Source organism: Monodelphis domestica, chromosome 2 (assembly GCF_027887165.1).
Source record: "Monodelphis domestica isolate mMonDom1 chromosome 2, mMonDom1.pri, whole genome shotgun sequence".
Lineage (NCBI taxonomy): Eukaryota > Metazoa > Chordata > Mammalia > Didelphimorphia > Didelphidae > Monodelphis > Monodelphis domestica.
In genome coordinates this window covers 50,334,652-50,356,679 of record NC_077228.1, presented here as the reverse complement: position 1 = coordinate 50,356,679, position 22,028 = coordinate 50,334,652, and the positions used below count along the sequence as shown (strand labels likewise).

The window sequence follows — 22,028 nt, the reverse complement described above, 5'->3', positions numbered from 1 at the left end:
CATAACAGTGCCTTCCCACCCTGATTCTATGTTTCTATAATCCTGTGTCATTAAGAAGATCCTTATTCTAGCACAGGTTGGCCTTGATGGCAACCGAGAGCCCTCCCTCTTCTGAGATTTTCAAAATTATCTATCATACTCTTCTAGAATCAAATTAAAATTTTCCACTTAGTTTCTTTGGCTGTATTTTCTCTGAGGAACTGAGAAGATCAAAAGTCAATTCATTCAATAGGTTCAGGTTGGTGAGTGTTAATTTCTGAGTCTTATTCTCCACATTAGGCATTTTTGGTGTCAATCCTGGTAATGTTTTCTAATCACAAAATAATATTTCCTGTCCTCCCCCATACAGGCTTTAGAACTGCAGGAGCTAAAGTTTCTCTGCAGAGGTCATGATCCTGTCTGCTGAAGTACAGATGAATGTAAAATATTCGACCGAGTTTAACAGGCCTTATTAATGTGCAGACCCAGGATGCATTTTTTATTTAAATTCATCAAAAGGTTAAAAGGCCAAGTTTTTTTTCATTGTTTTGCCTTTGGTTTAGTGGAATTGACGCATATTACTACAAATGAAATGTACCAGGATACAGTCTACCTAATTATTTCACACAGAACAGGGTTGCATTTGTACCTAATATCACTGAGACCTCAGAGTGGTGAGAAGTCTTTTCCATTAGGACTAGAAAATGGTGCTAATTATTTTACTGAAAGCTTATTGAAATTTGATCTGAACAGGAAACAAATCTGGCATGTAATCTCTGGGCTTAGGGCTATTATGAAGAGATTGTTTCAGGGTGAGGAAGCTAGAGAAATGTATACAAATTGTTTTTGTTTTCTGTTTATTGCTTTGGAAGTCAAAATTCAGGAGAGTTATCATTGGACGATATCAGTATCTTCTTAAATTTAATACCAAGGATTGCTTGTTTCAGTCAACTTTCAGTTTCTTGAGGGTGAGAATTATGTTTCTTTTCATATATTTCCCTAGCACAGTTCTTGGCACAAAAAAATTAATAAATAATTGCTTATATAACTGGATTGGATGGATTTATTCATCTGAATCTTAGAAGATGTCTAAATCCCCCTTTTTTTCTCAAATTTTATGGACCAAAAGATCTTGAATATACTTATAATTCACAAGACAAAAAACTTGAATAAATATTTTTTTTAATTTCAAACCAACAAACATTAAGCAATTGCAAAAATACTGGGTTTTCAGTCAGAAAGACCTGAGTGTAAATTACGTATCAGGATATTGTCCATGGCAAGTCAGTTAACTCCTCTCAGACTCAGTTTCCTTTTCTGTAAAATGAGATAGTCAGACATATTGGCCTCCTAAATCTTTTCTCACTCTGTGTTTATGATTCTATGGTCCTATGGGCATAGGTTATGCATAAGGTATCACAGTAGACCCCACAGATTTACTCTGAGGTAACATGAAGTGGGAAAAGACCTTACCTTTCAGTCAGAGGACCTCCATTCAAATCCACATTCCTTTTTACCCCAGGGGTGAACTCCAGCAAATCAGTTTGAGTTGCATTTCTATTGATTAAGATCCATAAACAAAGGATTTGTACTGTGTGTCTCATTGGGCCTTTCCAGCTCTTCTCAATCTCTGATCCTAGTTAGCACATTCTCCTGAGTGGAATAAGACATGCACACAGATAATTGTAAAAGAAGGGGGGAGAGGTCTTCATAAAGTTTTCAAGGACAATTTGAGAAGGTAGAAAATGCTTTCAGCTATGGGCCTCATTTGACTACTTTTCCAAAATGAATTCCAGTTTCTCAGAAATGTAGTTTATTCATTTTTCAAAGCAAATTATCCAAAAAGAGATTGGCTATATGCCATCATTTTCTTTTTCACAATGGTAAAATATTGTTTGGCATTTTTCTCAAGAAAAACTATTTCTTTCATTATACCTTTTAAAAAGAACATTTTTGCAGTAAAGTAAAAAATTTCCCTACATCATAGTTAAATATTAAAGTGAAAGAATATTTACCTAATTCATTACGGGGAATCAATGTTTTTACTTGGTCTTTTTTTCTTTTACTTTTTAAAAATCTATACCTATTATTTCATTGCTATAAGGATCTCCCAGTGAGAAATGCAGAAAAGAACTTGCTCATCAATTTAGAGAGCTGCCTAGGACACTGAGAAATTGTGACTTGCCCAAGGTAACCCAACTAATAGATTTCAGAGGCAGTCACTGAACCTGGGTCTTCCTGACTAAAGAATCATTCTCCCACCTTCAGGTGCAGTTCTTTGGCAAACTGTATTTCATGTTTGTTTATGAACATATTGAATTCAGCAACAGTGCATTACAATAAAGAATTGAGCAAAACAAACTTTAGGTAAGGCTTTCCCTGCCTACACATACACTGTTATCAGATTATGTCTTCATTGCCCAGATGTCATGGAGAAGAAAGTTGTATTGTCTGGCTTTTTTTCCTCTCAATCTGTCTTGCCTACAGCATGTCAACCAGTGAGTTCATAAAATGCATTATATTTTCCACTGAATAGAAGCAAGAACAAATAAGCCCCAAAAGACAAACAAACAAATAATATGGAGTAGTGGCTAGAATACGAGTCTGCTTCCAAATCCTACTTTTCAAATGGACCAGCTTTGGAAGAAGAGTGATCTTGGTGGTACAGTGGATAGAGCACTGGATCTGGAATCAGGAAGATGAGTTCAAGTCGGAACTGAGATACTTACCAACTATGGAACCCAGGACAAGTCACTTAACCTCTTTTTTCATTTCCCCAATTGTAAAATTGAAATGATAATAGAATATTCTGGTAGTTGTATCAAATGAGATAATATTTATAAAGGACTTAACTCAGTAACTGGTACATAAGTTGGTATGGAAGAAATGCTTATTTCCTTCCTTTCTTCTTTCCTTCTCTCCTTACTTTCTTTCTTCCTTCCTTCCTTCCTTTCTTTCTTCCTTTCTTCCTTTCTTTCTTCCTTCCTTCTTTCCTTCCTTCCTTCCTGCCTTCCTTCCTTCTGTTCTTTCCTTCCTTTCTTTCTTTCTTTCTTCCTTCCTTTCTTTCTTTCCTTCCTTCCTTTCTTCCTTCCTTCCTTCTTTCCTTCCTTTCTTCCTTCTTTTCTTCCTTCTTTTCTTCCTTCCTTCCTTCCTTTCTGAGGCATCAGGCAGGAAGATCCCAAAGTAGAATTTGCATATAAGTTGTTGCTCTGCATTGATAGGGGCAGTTTCTCTACTGGGGGGAGCTCACCAGATTTAGAGCTGGGAAGGTCTTCAGAGATTATTTAGTTCAATCCTATCATTTTACAAATGAATAACCCAAGGCCTACATGAAGTAAGCATTTTGCCCTAAATCACAAAGAAAACGCCAGAACTAGAAATGAACCCAGCTCTGATGATATCAAATTCAATGGTCCAAGTTCAGTGTTCTTTCTAGGTAGCAACATCTTCACCTCCTCTCCTCCAAAAAAGCAAATGGAGCCTAACCTTTATGGGTCAGTTGTTTTCCAGAATTTCTAACTAATTGGAAAAAAATTGATTTGCATTTTTTTCTTCAGTTGGCTCACTATCAATTTACAGTTTAAGTCACAGAGAAGCCCCTATTCTAATAGCTAAATGAGGGAGAAGACAGAGAGGATCTCTCACATCATTTCTTCAACATGTCTCCACTAGCAAATTGAAAAGGGAACGTGATGGCAATTCTTCAGCAAATCCAGGCAGAACTTCCTGTTTTGGGATAAATTTCCTAATAATTAGAATACTATTTTTCTGGTCTCATTGATTAGTTTCATAATTAGAACACATAATTTGGAAGCTTCTTAACGTCTCTGTCTCAGTTCTTCTCTCCCCAAATCATGAGGAATTATAATCCCCATAGTCCAGGTTCCTTGATTATAATGATGGCCGCCAACTTGGGGTTTTATATAAATGCATCACATGTTAAGAGTTGTGTGCTGGGACTTCAGCTAATTCACTTGTGATATTCTGGATCAATTACTTGAATTTGGTAAGGGAAGCAAATCATTAAGAAGGCAGTTGAGGCAGATTAATTGCTTATCACGTCTGCATTCCTCTTTCAAACAGTGTTGAAATATATGTTTAACATGAATCCAAAGTGCTGAAAATGGCTTTGACTTTAGGAAATAAATGACACAGGGTATTATATTTTAAGGACCATTAAAACCCTGAAATTTCACAGTGGCTTAGCAAACAACCCGTCATTTAGCCTGGATAGTTTTGTAACAGTGAGGCAGTGGGGAAATTCCGTGTTCAATGGCCCTCCCACTTTCACATCTTCAGGTAGAATGCAGTATGGGTGTATTATAAAAAGCAATGGCCTAGGAACCTACAGATTTGGGGTTTAATCCCATCCCGGCCACTGACTACTTGTATGACCTAGGCCAAGTCCATTAACCTCTATGAGTCTCCATTTCCTCATCCCCAAACCATAAAGTAGATTATTAAAATGAGCTAAGACTATAAGCTTAAGATGCAGTAAAAAGGTCCCTGATGCTACACCTCGGTTCACATCGTCCATCTGACCTTGAAGATCTCTGTGATCTTGGACAGACAAGCCAACCTCTCTGGGCTTCATTTATAAAATGGAGAGGGCTTGGGTTCCATGGCCTCTGAGTTCCCTTCTAGCTTCCAGTATAAATAAATAAATTATTGATATTTATCTAGTCCTTGAAGGGTTCCAGAGACCATTATAAGATTTATAAAGTCTCTTCTAGCTCTTAAATTCTATGAATTCTTTCTTTTTATGTTCTTTAGGAAAGGGAAGAAAGATCAAGGAATGGAGGCAAATAACCACTTCCAATGGGCTACAATAAGAAGCATATGAAGATATTAGTGGGATGAATACCAGATAAATTAGACAGAATTCACTAGATTTGTCCAAAGGTGCCAGTGTCTAGTCATTGACCTTGTTAATGGCCAATAGCTACTGCCAGCTTACTAGGTCCATTTGATAGTGAAATTCTCAATATCTCTTTGATGCCCTCAAAGTCAATCAAGAGCATCAAAATCTATGATAATGGAATTCTTTTTATTATGTTTATGAATACTTACAGGGAGAAAATGGAGAAGATAGAGGAAGCTTAATGTTTTTATATAAATTTTAAGAAATCACAGCTTAGGGTGAATAATAATGATAATTGTTAATAAGTAGCTTTTTTTGTTGAACTTCTTGTTTAGATAATCACCTTGCTATCTCATTTGTTGTGCTTTTTTCCACTTTGCATAGAGTTCCTATTAAACTAATGCTGTCAATGTGAGTAGATTAGAAGGTAAACAAACCTGTTATTCCATAAAGATAACCAGATAGCAAGTTCTTAAATTACAGTGGCTACCCCTCCTATGACACATAACAATCAATTGAGACAAAAAGAAAACCCAACATTCAAAAAAAAAAAAAAGCTGTTTGTACCATGAAAACCAAGAAGTAAAGTCTACAGAGAAGCTATCATTTTTAACTAACTGTAGGAAAATAGTTCATCTTTCTTTTTGTTGTTATTGTTCTCTTGAAGTATGCCTGTACATTTTTTCCCTAAAATAACACATACTTTCATGGTAAGCTTTTTTTTCCCCCTTAAACACAATTTACATGTGGCACTGGGAGAGAGATGTCTTAGAAAATCATAAAGTGGTTCTGCTTGTAAAAGCAATGTCCTTTCTTGTTAATGCCAAGAATGCTTTTCCCAAAACACTCATTCTCTGCTCAAGACACTGGATCCGCTAATGAGGAAAACACGGCAAGTACCTCCGCTGAATGTTTCCTTTTGTTTATCTACAGGGAGTTCATGCTGTAATGGGAAGGATCCCTGAGTATCAATGAGTCTGAAAGTATTTGTATTCTGCCAAGAGTAAAGTTGTAAAGCTTCTGGTGCCAACAGCTTAAATTAATCGAGAATCAAGCAAAAGGAACTTGGGTGTCTTGAAGAGCCGGGGGACCAAATTGTTTCCATTGTCTCCTTTTATAAGAGATATTCCCCATCATTTACATGAGCCCTCTGCTCTGTCTTAGTTTTAGTGTCAATGGCTGGCATCCCCCTAGGGGATGTGCAGTGGAATTGACAGAGACTCTGATAGTGATAGCGACACTTGGCAAAAAAAAAAAAATTAATGCAAGATTTCAACACTTTCAGCCAGTCTTAGCTCCCAAAGCAATTCTTACTGGCAACCTAATCCTTGAAAACCATCCGATGCCCAATACTAATGAGCGTCTTCAGATGGATTTTACAAATAAGATACTGCATTAATTCAGCATATAAATTGAGAGAATACCTTTGATGGTGGAAGGAAAAATACACAACTACTCACATGACATTTAGGTTTCATGTATAAAACATAAATAGCATATGAACCCTCCCTCAGCAAGAGTTGCAGATTTTCCCCTTCCAAAGGGTGTTCTGAATATACATTTCAAGCATAATAGCCCATAAATAAAATACAGTGCTTGCCAAAGTTATCCCCCCTCCCCTTATATAGAGCCTTTAGTCACTGCCCCGGACTCTAATTTTCTCTTGAGATGCAATTTAAGAGCTTAAAAAATGTTTTTTAAAGACTTCCTATGAAATATGCAGGGTTGTGAGTATGTGTGTGCATTTTTTTATTTGTGTTTCTATATGGCCAACTTGCTCTGTTGTTATAAATACTGTATGTAAAATTGCCAGATTGCCCTGCATTCCATTTTTACAGGGGATACTGCATCATTAAGCATTGAGAGAATATAATATAACTATTCAAACTGCTTAAAATATTTTGTAACCATAAATTATTATCCAAAAATATTTTTCAAGTAGATAAAAAGAGTTGTCAATTCTGCGTAGTGAATGCCTCATAAGGGGCTCGTTTGTGGTTGAAAACTGAATAAAAGCAGTAAATTAAGACCAGACTTAACCATAGAGAAGCTATAATCCAGTGCAGATTTCCTTGGTGAATGAAGCATTGTTGTACGGATTTATCCTTCTTGCTTGTACAGTTAACTAGTCACATCTGTGGCCAGAGTGCCGTCTGTGTACATAGACAACTAGGGTTCACCAACCCCAAGGAGGGAAGCACGTGGCCTGTTCACAACCAATGGAAAAATGCAAAATAAACTTCACCCACTATTGGGGGGAGGCAGTCTTTTTTGAGGGGTAGATAGTAGGTTGAAGTGAAATCCTTTAAAATAGGAAAAAAAAAGGGGGGGCTCAAAAATAAGAAGGCACCTAAGAAAGTTGATTCCATTCAGGTTTCCATTGGGCTCCATGTTGGCCTACTAGGCCTCTGTTTAGCAGCTGGGCAGGATGAGTGTGAAAAGGATGTGTGGTGAGTGTCTGGGCCTTTTGAGAACTGCCTGAGATACAGTCTATTTGGAAGGAGCATCGTCTGTCATAAATATTCATCCTCAGGAATGTAAATAGCGAACAGACATAAACTGTTGCTCGCTGTGTTATCCAAGATTGTTGATTTTTCTGGGTTGTTTGTCAGCAGGGTGAGTCATTAATGAACGACAAGGCCCAGGGTAGAATTGACAATGAATCAGTTTAGACTTCAAGTTGTTTATTTATCTTGGTGATTACACACCAATCAAGGGACTGATTTGCCTTGTGAAAGGCCCACAGAAAGAACTCCAAGTAAGTCTCGTTTCTGCTCCTTCTTTGTTTCAGAACCCCACTTTTCCAGAGGATGTTACTTTGGATTCTACTCCTGAAGGATTGTGTCTACCCTGCAAACTATGCAAAATATTACTGATTCTGAACCTGGAGGGAAAACGGTAAGTTCATTCAACTCATTCTCAAACTGTTTTCAATCACAGAACATGGTCCTCAAGCTACTTTCTAACTCATTTTAAGATGTGCAGTCAGATGCTTTTGTTTAAACGTGTATATACACAGAAGGAGAGAGAAAAACAAGAGACAAAGGACACACACAGGGAAGGAGAAAGCAAAAGAGAGGCAGAGAGGTAAAACAAGAGACAGGCAAGAGAGCTGGAAAAAGATAGAAAAATGATTGATTCAGTGAGAGAAAGTCAGTGATGGAACACAAAGAGATCGAGGGAGACAGACAAGATAGAAAGAGACAGAAATGGAGCAGGAAACATTTTTATAGTATGCATACTATGAGTCAGGCACCGTGCTAGGCACCAGAGGAGACAATTCCTACCATGTAAGCGAGAGAAGAATAAGAGGAAAAAAGAGAACAAGATAAAGGCTGAGACAATGATGTGGATGAGGTTGGGAGGGAGCTTCTATTCAAGAGCTTTTAAAATATATACTTTTTTAAAATAATTTTTAAATAAACTTTTTAAGATACTCAACTTTTTTTAACCAATTTAGAAATCAGTTTTCAAGAGGACTCAATTTCCCTTATGAAAGTATTTGCACTCGCTAAGATTTTTCTATACCGTATATTATTTCTATACTATATATTATTGACTTTAAAAAATAATGTCAAATAGTATGTAAAAATTAGCATTTTATATAAGGTTATATATGTACATAAATGTGTATGTGTATATGTATATTTTTTATTTATTCTAGATGGAGATATATAGATAGACATTTTCTTCTGCCTCTTAGTACTTCCCTTTGAAAGAGAAATCCACCTGGGCCAAGGACACTTGTTCAAATGGTGCCAGGTTACTAAGCTGTAAAATACTCTTTGCTGGAGAAAAGGATCCTTAAGGACTGGATGAAGCTCAGCCCTCTTTAGCCCTGTAAAGGGCTCCCAGTAACACATTAGCCCTTCCAACAAATACACACTAGATTAGATTCACTCTCTGAAATATGATCCCAATGATCCTTTCCACTTCATCATGACACACCATAGCATCATTATCGACATTGTTTTTTTTCCTGAAGTTGTCTGTTTCTGGGGCAACCAAGTTCTGATACTCCCTGACACTTCCGGTAAATGCATCTCCTCAGCATCCTCTGTCAAAAGCTTTGGGCACCACCCATCTCCACCAGCTTAGGTCATAGCAGGTGCGAGACCAGTCACTACATATCAGTTTGGTTCAAGAATTCTACAAGCGTTGTCGTAGATTTCCCATTGACTTCTGCATTGCGAACCTCCAGGCTGAAAACACTGACCTTCCTTAATCAAATGCCCAGTTTTGTACGTGGTTCTTATTTTCTTTCAGTTAAGGGATTGGGTCAGAGGTTGGCTGAGATTAGTCAGCAGCAGCCACTGGGCATTTGGTGCATTGAAGAAATAGTTTTTTGTTTTTTGTTTTTGTTTTTGTTTTTAATTTACTGGTATCCTATGCAGATGAAGGATAGGGTTTATGGGCTCCTTTCTCTCATGTGCCCACGGTGACACACCACCACCAGAAAATAGGCGAGTGGGACTTCCTCTCTGAATAGGGTTCATTAGAGTTTGTGAGTAATTTTGTGTTGTACAGCATGTTATATGTTGTGAAAAGGTCATGAAGCCACTTGCTGCAACGCATCAAAAAATGTGAGGGTGAGAGGTGAGATTCCTTTTGTTGCAAGTGCTGAGAAATAATCATTTAAAGGTCAGTTGCACTCAAAAAAGGGAACATTTGTTTAATAAGTAACTCGTTTTGGGATATGCTGCACTTTTAAAGGTTACGTGGTAGTCCAATTTGCCAGTGATATCAGCAAGAACTACTCTGAAAGTCAGGGGTCCTATTTAAAAAAAAGAATCCTTAGGAAAATGCAGAGCCTCCGTTTACCCCCCTACATCCCTCAGCACACAGCAGGCAGAGCATAAACTATTTATAGCAAATTTCCATGAAAACATTTCTTCACACTGATTCCCTTAACCTTGATGTTCAGGCATTCAGAAAAGTTACAACTAACAACTCGCTAGAAACATGTGAATGTGTGTGTGTGTGTGTGTGTGTGTGTGTGTGTATATATATACACATATATATATGTATATTATACCATGTATGTATTTTTCTGAGTAGGGATCTATGTTTTTAATAACACAGAGATTCTGGTGAGAAGGTAGAGATCGGTCCCTGCTCTGCAACTTACCTGTCTCAGAGAGTTTCTTGCCTGGGACCACTGAGAAGTAACTGGCTTGTCCTGGCTCCCACAGCCAGTATGTGACTTGAATGGATCTTGAGCCTAGCTTGTCCTGACTCATCAATCATGTGTTTTTTTTTCCCCCTCCATCTCAATGAATCAATTTAACTCAACAGAGGATACAGATACAGAGAGAGAGAGAGAGAGAAAGAGAGAGAGAGAGAGAGAGAGAGAGAGAGAGAGAGAGAGAGAGAGAGAGAGAGAGAGAGAGAGAGAGGAATAGATGGATGGATGGATGGATGGATATACAGGCAGATAGATAGATAGATAGATAGATAGATAGATAGATAGATAGATAGATAAGATAGATAAGATAAGATAGATGGATGGATGAATAGATAGATAGATGGCTGGATGGCTGGATAGATAGATAGATAGATAGATAGATAGATAGATAGATAGATAGATAGATAAGGTGGATGGATGGACAGATAGATGAGTAGATAGATATGAATATAGGTAGATAAATATATAGATATAGAAATACATACATTGTAGGCATATGTATATATCTATATACATATATAAGTTCTAAATTAATTTAGCATCTTACTTTACAGACTGGGGCAATGACATGCAAGAAGCAGTGGCTTATAAAAATAAAGAACCAGTATCTGAGTCAGAGAAACTTAGTTCGAAGACCTATTTCTGACACTTACTTGCTTTGTGATCCTGGGATATTTATTATTTTAAAATTATTACTTAATTATTAAGATATCAATACCACTATTTAAGAAATTTATTACTTAACCTAGAACTCAAGGAAACTCCATAAGATTACAATAGGTGTCCCAAGAGTCTTAGTGTCAAAATAAAATCTTTGAATAATTTATATACAAGTAAATCAGCGATGGTAAAGTGAGTCACCACACTATCCCCTACATCAATCCAACAAGAGTCAAGTGATGAACGGATCAGAGATATAGACAGAGAATATTGACCCATTATTTTAATTGTATTAATTCTTGGTGAATTAGAGAATTTTCTGTACTATCCATGTAGGTGGGCAATTCTCTACAAATTATGGTTTTAGAGAGTTGTCTGGGGACCTCAAAGGTTAAGGGACTTTTCTAAAGTGACACCACTAGTATTTGTCAAAGGTAGGAGCTAAAGCCAGACCCTCGTTTTCTCCAAGGTTGTTTCTCTGACCATTTTGCCCATCATTCATGTGTGTATATACGTAGGTGTGTATGTGTGTGCATATATGTATTGTGTACATATGTATATATATTCTAGTTTACATGTGACTTTTTTCTATTTTTCTTTCTGTCAAAATATTTCACATTTTAGAGAATATGGCAAGGGACATAGCATGAGGATTTCTCATTGTATACAACATACTCCTTTATATACAAACAATGACGGTGATGGAATATCCATACAACTATCTAAATAAAAAAAAATCAGTTTCTTTTCTATCCCTTTTTCCTGTCCCATCAAGCTCCTCGACCCCCCTTCTCATACCTCTAAACAACTGTAACAACCTCTCAGTTGGTGGACAGAATTATAGATCTGACATGTAAACAAAAGACTAGTAATAATATTAGTAATAAATGCAAAAGTCTATTAACACCCAGAGAATTCCCCCCAGACCTGCCAAGTTCTGGGTAGGTGGGGTGGGGGAAGCGATAGTTTATTTAATATAATCCTTGGATTATTAAAAGATTTTTGCCTGTCGGGGATCAATATGCGACAAATCAGGCTTGGTCCCTTTAATATTTTATTCTCTCCTCTCCAAATAGTGTTTCAAACTGGCATTCATTTTCTCAGGGTGACTGTCTACTTGTTTTCTCCTTTGTAACTAAAAATCTTTAGAAAGTACTGTGGAACAATAGAAAACGAATCTTTCCGACCCCTTCTTCTCTTAATAAGATGCCCATTCTCACCAGCCACCTCAGTAGTGAAGCTTCCAAGGCCAGTTGTGGTGAGATGCTTCTGCTGGCTTATCAGGACCTGGAACCTGGCAGCTGTCCCCACCAGGCCTTCTAGGGACCATCTGAGCAGTGTTAAAAGTCTCCTATAGAAAGGAGTATGATGCTATTGACCATTCAGAAATGAGAAATCGCATCTTCTTCTCCTTCCTCAAATATATCAGGGGGGAATGGGCAATCTCCATCAGTACATAAAGCACTTGCAATTAGGAAGGAGCATGTCACATTTATTTGGAGGGAGTTTGCTGTGGAGTCCAGGCATCCCCTCCGTGTGCCTGGCTTTTTCATTTGAAAGAGGGCAAAATCTATTTCCTGGGCAATTTTGCACAGCAAAGATATTCATACTTTGGGGTTTAATTGTATCCTGTGTTTAAATACACTGTGGGTGAAACCCTAGACCTCTGCTTAATTGCTGTGAGAAAATAGCCTGATTTCTCCGAGATTAGGCACACGCTTATGTATACTCTGACCCAAGAGTGCCTCCTTCAGAATTAATCTTCCAAGGTAGTAGGATTTGCTTTTGTACGTGCGGCCTGGCCATTCAGGACAAATAGGGCCCAAGAAATTCACTCCCCCCCCCCACCTCCATCCCTTGCTGGGATTGTCAGCATCTTTTTTCCCCCTTCAACTATTCACTCCATCCTTCTCTTGTCCGGCTGCTTATTAGCAAATAAACCTTAAAAGTGGGCAGGAGGACCAGTTTTAATGGCCTCTTTTAATTAGTGTGCTTTGAAATTTAAATAGGATGCCCTAGAACAGGAACTGTTACTAAAAAAAAACAAAAAACAAAAAAAAAACTTTTCATTTTTCCTAATGAAACAGAAAAGCATTGGACAACAACTCTATTTGAGCCTTAGGACATAAGCCCTGGCAAAAAGGCCAACACATTCATATTTATTTAAAATGTCTTTCTGCAGCTGTATTTTGTTGGATCCGGCTAATGCATGAAAGCCCCCCTCCCCCTTTTTTCCCCTTCCCGTCAGCAACATGAGGATTGTTTTGGTAAGATGTAACAGAGTGTTCTGGTTTTAAAATATTTATATTAATCAAAGTTAGTGCTGTTTATATTTTTTGGCAAGGGGGCTTTTCTCACAAAGTAAGGCACTTCCATTTAACTAAACACAATGTGTTGAATGGCCTGCCGGCTAAACTTCGACATGGTGTGTATGGGTCGGTAAAGGAAACGTCAAAGATGAGGAAGAAAAAGAAGTCATTTCCCTAGGCTCTGGGGTAAACATGGATTAATAAATAAGTACGCACCATTTGCCAGAGCTATGGTTTTCCTAAGGGGGACATTCTTTCTTGCCAAGCTCCCCCCAAAGCCCAGCCTGAGATTTTGTTCCCTCGCTACTCCCCATAAATGCCCCCCACCTTGCATCTGGCTTTGAGGTCCATTGCTCAATTTTGCACGGGGCTTTGAAAATTGAACCCTTAAAAAAAACTAGAAAAAGAAAATTCATTAGAACCAACAACGGACAACTCAAATTGAATTTCTTTTATTTTTTTTTAGTCACTTGTATTTCAAGATTTTCAAATGCCATTTCATTAATTTAATAATTTCAGGGTACTTCTCATGTCATTTTCTTAGACTCTTCCAAACCCATGAACAAAAACAGACTACAATTAAGAAAAAGGTTCTCCCTCCCACCCCCACTCCCACTTTCTTGCTTTGGTCATTGGCGGTGGCAAAGCCTTTAGCTATTTTTCCGGCAATAAGCTCCGGTTCGCTGATATGAGACTCCAAGGCCTAGACCCTCAGGAGGGAAATGCAGTCTTCATTAACAATCTCTTTTTCTAGTAAGCCAAGCTTGGTTAAAATCATATACAGATGAAATCCTTTCTTTGTACTTTGCTGTCTTCTTAATATTCCTACTACTCTAATAATAACATGTGCTACACCTGGGATATTAATGAATGATCTGTTCTTTCTTGTTCTTTTTCTTGTTTTTTTTTTTGCATTTTTGTTTTTTGGGGAGTTTTGATTTTTTAAAATAAATGTCATTAAGGAATCCCAAATGGGATTCTTCTTCATATCTCCAAGAATAATCTAAGCCTGGGAAGATGCGACCAAAGCACTGACACAGACCTTTCCACTGAGGATCAGCTGCGGGAGGCTGAGGCTCTTTTCTTGGGAAAGTGGGGGAGAAGGTGCATGTCTCTGACAAAGGGGAAGTCTTAGTCTGGATTACACACAGAAAGACTCAAGTGGGGCCGCCAGGGGAGCAGGCTCTGCCAGCACCCAACTCCTTGCCTGATTTTGGTTAAGCTCGGTGTCATTCTTGGCCGCTGACTGGCTCTCATGAAAAATATTTCCTGCCAACATTTGAAACAGTGACATGTGGTGGCTTTTTCTTTGCCCCTCTGTTTGACTGAAGAATGACAAGTCGCGTGATGGCTCTGGGTCCATGTTTTTCCTATGGTTAATTCATGCCTGGGCCAAACTGATTTGTACATCAGGATGGCTTCATCCATCTCACACTTCGCTATAATTCCTATTTAAAGCTTCAAACTTTTATGGAAGGGGCTCAGGAATGATGGAGAGTCAGTCCCCTTTGGATGGCCTCAATCCTATCACAAAGGCAGGGAGGAGGATGAGAATAGGTCAAGGGAGAGTAAAGATAAATTTTAAATCTCTAAACTAATTTAGCGTCTTATTTTACTCACTAGAGCCAATGAAAATAGACATGAATTCTATTATGTTACATAATTGCTGGGAATTATTAATATCTTGTTTCCCATTTTACATAATTTTGGTTTAATCTCAATCTACGCATTAGTCTGGGTAGGGGGTTGGGAGAAGTAATTGAGGTCATATAGCATGAATCACCAAAAAAAAAAAAAAGCTCATGCATCTAAAATCTTTATTCATTTCTATATGTAGGTAAGAATCAGACCAATTACTTCATGTGAATTTCCTTACAGATGCAGATCTCCCTTAGAAGTTATTGGGAGCTTTAAGAGGAGAGCTGGAGAATGCGGTGGGAAAATCAGAGTGAATATTACCAGGTCACATACCCAGGTTTCATGCTACATTACCCTTTGTGTATTACAATGCAGTGCCTTTTAATTATAGCTGAGTTTTCCCCCCTTTTTTCCACCCTCATCATTAAGATAATTTCTAATAGTTGGGTGAAATCCATTTTTCTTGTATATTTTAGATCCGTAGAGTTGAAACTTCTTTTTCTCCCTCAAGAAACAGAGTACAAATTCACCTTTTTACCAACCTTTAGTAATATAAAATATATGATAATAAAATATAAGGACACACATACTGTGTATTTCCCTTCAGATTCATGTGAATCCATCTAAGTGGGGCTACAGAGTCAGTAGTCAAATGAAGAGCAAGTATGTGTGTTTATGTGCTCTAATTTGAGGAATCTGCTTTTTTTTTCCTGCCAATCCCTCTTATATACCCTTTTAGGGGCAGGCTTGCTTGCATTCAATGACTTTTGAATGGCTGTTTAGACTCTTACCTCATGAAAATTAATTTCTCAATAGGATAAGGCCAAATAAATGTGAAAAGAGAACAAAATAATGACAGGAATGTGAATGATCAACTAGTATATGATGTGGAAGGCACTTCCCAAACCTTAAGGCTCTACCTAAATGAGAATGATGATGGCATCATATAGGTTAAAAGGCAGCAAGATGTTGCCATAGTGCACAGAGCACGAGGTCTGGGGTCAGGAAGATTTATCTCCATAAGTTCAAATCTGACCTCCAATACCTACTAGCTGTGTGCCCCTGGGCAAGTCCATTCACTTTGTTTGACTTTGTTTCCTTATTGGTAAAATGAACTAGAGAAGGAAATGGCAAACCATTCCAGTGCGTTTGGCAAGAAAACTCCAAAAGTTGGATTCAACTGAAAAAAAAATGGGTAAAAATATGTATAAAAATGGAAAAATCTGATTGTCTCCCTTGACCTGTCTTCCTTCTGCCTAGACCTTGCATCTGACTAACATCCAATCCTTGCCAGTTTGGTTTCTACAAAATCTCTTGCATCTGACCATGTGAAAAGTAGTTTTATAGAGAAAAAAAAAACTGCTAGATTAGGCAAAGGATCTGAGTTAAAATCCCCACCTCTCCCATTTATAACTGAAGTGAACTTAGGGAAGGAAAAGAAGAGGGGATATGCATTTATATAAAACCTATAACATGCCAGGCAATGAGCTGGGTGTTTTACAAATATCTCATTTAATCCTTCCACGAGCCTTGTAAGGTACGTACTGTTGTAATCCTCATGTTGTGGTTGAGGAAACTGAGGCAAACAGAGGTTAGGCGACTTGCTGAGGGTCACTCAGATTGTATGTGTCTGAGGCTGGATTTGGATTTAGATCTTCCTAACTCCAGACCCTGTACCTTGCCTGGACTTTAATTTCTTCATCTGTAAAACTACAATAATAATAGTGTACAGCTAAGACTTTGAGGTTTGAAAAGTTCTTAACATCCATTACCCTGAGCAAGTCACTTAACTTCTGCTTGCCTCAGTATCCTCATCTATCAAATGGGGATAATCACACAGATTAACCATTCACTGTATGTTTAAGGCATTATTAGATTTAGGAGTTATAAGACTCATTTATTGGCACCCCCCTGTCTGCCATCAAGAAGCTTACAGCCTAGTAGATGGGATAAGATTCATACTAAAAATCAAATGAGATAATAATTACAAAGCATTTAGCACAGCGCCTTGCCCTTAGTAATCACTATATAAATGTTAGCTATTATTATTATTAATATTTTAAAATTTCATCAACCTTGCAAAGAAGATACTATTATCCCTGTTTTGCAGATAAGCAAACTGAGGTTCAAAGAAATTTGTTTCCATGAAATCTTATGAATAGCAAATGGGCAAGGAAGAATTTGAATTCATCTTCTTGAATCCAAATCTAGCATTCTATCTATTACACTAAAGCACTTTCTGTAATTCTAAATCTATAACCCTACAGTACACTGTACTTGAATAGGCTTGCTCTTATCCTTCATCTTGATCTATTGATATTCTTCCTTTCTACCACATATCAGTTTACACGTTATTTATACCACAAAGACTTTCCTAAGTCCCACTCAAAGTGATCTCTCCCTTCTATAATTGCTTGCCACATTTGGAACATCTTCTGTGTTGAACACTTCAAGGAGCCAAACTTTTAAGGACATATGTAATCCATTCACCGATGCTGATCGCAATACTTTCACAGTTGGTAGATGGTCTTTAAAAGTTGTTGTGGCTCAGAAATAAGAGCACCCCTGATTAATGATACATGTAAAACCCAGTGGAATTGTGCATCAGTTCTGGGGGATTGGGTGGGTGGAAAAAAATATGAATCATGGAATCATGGAAAAATATTCTAAATTAATTATTTAAATAAAAATTTTCAATTAAAAAAGTCACTTCAAACTCTTAATTAAAAAAAAAAGAAATAAGACCACCTCTACAATATTATTCAAATTTGTTTTATAACACCTGTATGAATCTTATCTCATCCTTGTCATCTCTTTGAAGGAAGACATGGAGGAGGCAGTAAAATGAGTTTTGTAACCCCTAAACCTTACAGTACCTTAAACACATAATGAATGATTAATCTGTGTTTATGGAATATGAGATGAGAATTGTTTTATATGACAGGGACTTTAGCTGAAGAGAAAACAGGTGCCAGACTCGGGTGAAGGACAGGTTTCCCCCAAACCCACAAAACCCTTAAAATAATTTACTGGCTGACTGGAACTATAGCAACAAAGGCAGCATTACCCTGAAAAGAGCTTGGCTCCATTCATCTCTTGTACCTCAGTTTTCTCATTATTAAAAGAAACTTAATATCCAAGAAGAGGGAGATGGTAACAGTTTCAGATAGACTTCAGTCTTATTATGAGGCAACGCAGTGTGATATGGTAACCAGAAGGGAAAAAAAATAAGAAAGAAGTAATGTGATCTTTGGCTGCATTAACGGAGGCACAACTCCCTGGCATAAGCTGTCCTCTGCCCAATTCTAGAATATCTAGATTATTGTGGGTAGACTGGGTCCCATAGTTTAAAGAGGCCATTGACTGGAAATGATCCAGAGGAAAGCAATCAAAATGGTAAAGAGCTTTCCATCCACATCATATGAGAATTCAGTGAAGGAATTGAATTATTTAGCCTGGAGAAAGAAAGACTGAAAGAGAATACGATCGCTGTGTTCAGATTTTTTTAAATTAAAATTTATTTTTTTTACTTTAAAATACCCAGTTAACTCTTTCCCTCCAATAGAGAAGGGATCATTTGACAAAAAAAAATGTATGCATATAGAAAATGATGTCTTGAGGCAACTAGGTAGTTCAGTGGATTGAGAGCCAGGTTTGCAGGCAGGAGGTCCTGGATTCAACTCTAGCCTCAAATACTTCCTAGGTCTGTAACCGTGGGCAAGTCACTTAACCTTCATTGTCTAGGTCTTGCACATGTCTGCCTTAGAACCAATACATGGTTTTGATTCTAAGATGAAAGGTAAGAGTTTTAAAAAATAACTGTATTTTACTTATTTCTATTTATCAGTGTTTTCTCTAGCGGTGGACGTACACAAGTCATTCTTTTAAAATATTTATCTTGCTGTATATTGGTTCTGCTCATTTCACTCTTCATAATTTCATGCTTTTTTAATTAACCCATTTCTCATTTCTTATGGCACAGTAGTATTCCATCACAATTATGTGTCATAGATTGTTTAGCTGTTCCCCTATTGATGATATCTCTTCAATTTCCAGTTCTTTGCCATCACAGATAGCTGCTATGAATATTTAAGAACATGGAGGTTCTTTACCTTTTTCCCTGATCACCTTAGGAAATAAGCCTAATAATGGCACTGCTGAGTCAAAAGTTGTTCATATATTTTAATGGTTGCCATGTCTAAGAAGGATTGGTTGTTCCCAGAGGTGAGGACTGAGTTCTAAAGAAGAAATGTTTGACATGATATTGTGAAAAAGTTCCCAATAATTGTTGCATTGCTCAGTCATTATCTAGTTATGTCCAACTCTTTGTGACCCCATTTGGGGTTTTGTTGGCAGATACTAGAGTTGTTTGTCATTTCCTTCTCTAGCTCATTTTACAGATGAAGAAACTGAGGCAAACAGGAAGAAGTGACTTACCCAAGGTCCCATAGCTAGTAAAGGTCTGAGGCCAGATTTGAACTCAGGAAGAGGAATTTTCCTAACTTCAGACCCAGCTTTCTGTCCACTGCACTGACTAGCTGCCCTAACAATTCACTGTATCCTAAATTAATATGGGCTATCTGGGAAGGAAGTAGCTTCCTTTTCACTTGAGATCTTCAAGCAAAGACTAGATAACTAGATGTGTTATACTACGGATCCTTTGGTGAGTTTCAGCTAGATTTTTGCTCAAGTGCCACCTTTTATATGAAGCCTTTCTTGGTCCTAACCCTACACCCAGATGAGAGTGTTCCCCTCATTACTTAATATCTATTTTCATATATATACACATATGTATCATCTGTCTAGATTATGCATTCATTGAGGGCAGGGACTATTATTCCCATTTCCTAGCATAGACTGACATTCAGCAAATGGCTTAATAAATAATCTTTATTGGTCTTTTGGCTAAATTGGTAGACTAGATGGCCTGTGAAATCCCTTCCAAAATTAAAATTCTCTGATTACATGATACTCTTCCCCCGTCAGACTACAAATGAAATATTGCAGTCAGTTCTAGGTGGAAACTTTTTAGGAAGAAAGTATGTAAGATGTAGAATGGCCAAAGGAGGGCTATCTGAATGACGAAAGAGTCCCATGCCATATAACGTGCAATGAAAAGAATCATGGAATCTGGAGAAGACTTAGGAGATATTCTAGTTGTAGACTTAGGAGATATTCTAGTTGTTTTCAAGTTATTTAAAGGGCTGCTTCCTGGAGGAGACTTTTTCTGTTTGGCCACAAGGGACAGAACTAGAAGAAGCAGCTAGAAGTGAAAGAGTCCAATTTAGGTTTGACATGGGAATATATTTCCCAGGAAAGAAAGCTATCCAACTGAGGAATGGACCGCTGCAGAAAGGAATGGATTTCCTCAAGTAAAGTCTAGATTGCTCTTTGCCAAGTACGTTGGAGAGGGAATTCTTCAAGTACAAAAGCTACAGATTAGACCGGATGGCTTCTGAAATTTGCTTCTGATTTGGATATTCTGTGACCTGTAGAATGAAAGGGTTGGAGTGGATTAGCTTGAAGGTCACCTCAAAGACTAAACCTTAGGACTCTGTAACCCTCTGATTCTAAAAATCAAAGAAGACTTCAGCTGAAATCGAATTGAAACTACTGAGAGTAGGGCAGACAAAGAGTTGAAGGATGGAGGATTATTGAAATGAGAGAACAGTTGACTAAGAAGGAACAGAATTACAATCTTCAAATATTTAAAGGACTAACATATAGCGAAGGGATGAGACTTTTTCTACTTTTCTGCAGAGGACTGAACATGGGATAAAGGATGGACATTACAGGGAGATGGACTTTGGTTCAATGTAAGACAAAACTGCCCCAAAATTAAAGTAGAAGGAAAATGAGATGGACTGCTTTGTTAAGAAGGACATTCTTCATTCCTGGATCTGTTCGAGCAAAAGTCTAGATAATTGCTTCTTGGAAATTTTGGAAAATAGACTTGTCCTTTATGCAAGGATTGGACTAGATAACGCCAAGGTCACTTCCAGTTCTGGCTTTCTGGGATTCTGAATTTCACTCAGCTCTCCCTCTTGACACTTCACTGAGCAACTTTCTTAGAGTCTGAGCAGTCACCTCCTTCTGTTTCAGCTGATGTGATACCTCCTGCTGACACCTTTTTATCTTTGGACCAAAGCACTCTGTACCTGAGAGTGGAGGAGAGACTTTGTGGAAGTAGCTAAAAGAAAGAGAACCTGGAATTCACCGTAGAATTCCATCCTCTGGTCCTTACTGATGCTACGATTTTAACAAGACTTGAATTGTCTTTGTTACTCCAGTCTCTCTCTGAAGTTATTACCTTCACCAAACCCCAGGGCCTGTTGTTGGGGTCATCAGTAGTGAATAAAAGGCCAACCAACTTAGTGTTGACACAGAAGAGCAACATTTGTGATTGCTCCTCTTCCCTCTTCTGTGGGACTAAGTTGCTTTCATTTAAAGCTATGATTTTCACACAAGGCCTGGGTAAAAACACCTGCATCTGGCAAATGATTCTCCCAGATTTGTGGCAAAAATATGATCTTTGTTTCAGAATGCTAGGTTTAGTGGTATTTCATTATAGATTAGAACTGTTTTTTTTTTCTTTTTAAACTCAGTGGGGATCATTGTCAGCTACTACTAATTATAGGAGATCTTAAATACACATAACCCTGCTGAGTGATATACATGAATTCATAAGACCTGGGTTCAAATTCTGATTATAATGTGACTTGGGGACATTTTACCTTTTTTGTCTGTTTCTTCCTTAGCAAAGGGGTGACTTAATCATATCTAGTCCAGATGGCAGCACAGTGGTTAGAGTATTGGGGCCTAAAGTCAAGAAGACTCATCTTCATAAGTTCAAATCTGATCTCAAACACGTACTAACTGTGTGACCCTGGGCAAGTCACTTGACTCTACCTTAATTTTCTCATCTGTAAAATGAACTGGAGAAGGAAATGACACACAACTACACTATCTTTGCTAAAAAAAAAAATCCCAAATAGCATCATGAGGAGTTGGACAAAAATGAAATGACTGAACAGCAACAAAAAGTCATATCACCTCGAAATCCATTCAACCATTCTGGGTCTCAGTGAAGGAGCTGATTAAGAGAGATCCTGATTCTGTAATTTCACTTGTATAGAGAAAGAGGAGGAAACCCCCTCTGCCAAAGTAAATCAGTACCTCATTTGTAACTTAGAGTCTAAGAGAATTTCCTAGAACTCTCTGAAAACTACAAGTTGAAGAAACTTGCCCAGGCTCACACAGCCAGGATGTGTCAGGGGCTTGATTGGAACCCAGTTAATCTTAGTTTTAATACCTACACTATGCTGTTCTGCCTTGCTGGGGTAGATAATAATAGTCCACCCTTATGTTGCATTTATTTTTATGAGTTACTCAGTCC

The 22,028-nt window shown here is 37.8% G+C and overlaps 1 protein-coding gene across 1 annotated transcript in view; it reads left to right on the top strand.

The window, feature by feature from the left end:
- Window positions 1-22,028, top strand: part of ADGRL2 (adhesion G protein-coupled receptor L2) — an 894,229-nt gene that overhangs the window by 373,189 nt on the left and 499,012 nt on the right. Inside the window, exon 3 of the mRNA XM_056815432.1 lies at window positions 7,632-7,738. The gene's annotated coding sequence lies outside the window, so the exon portion shown is untranslated. The remainder of the gene's footprint in view (window positions 1-7,631; window positions 7,739-22,028) is intronic.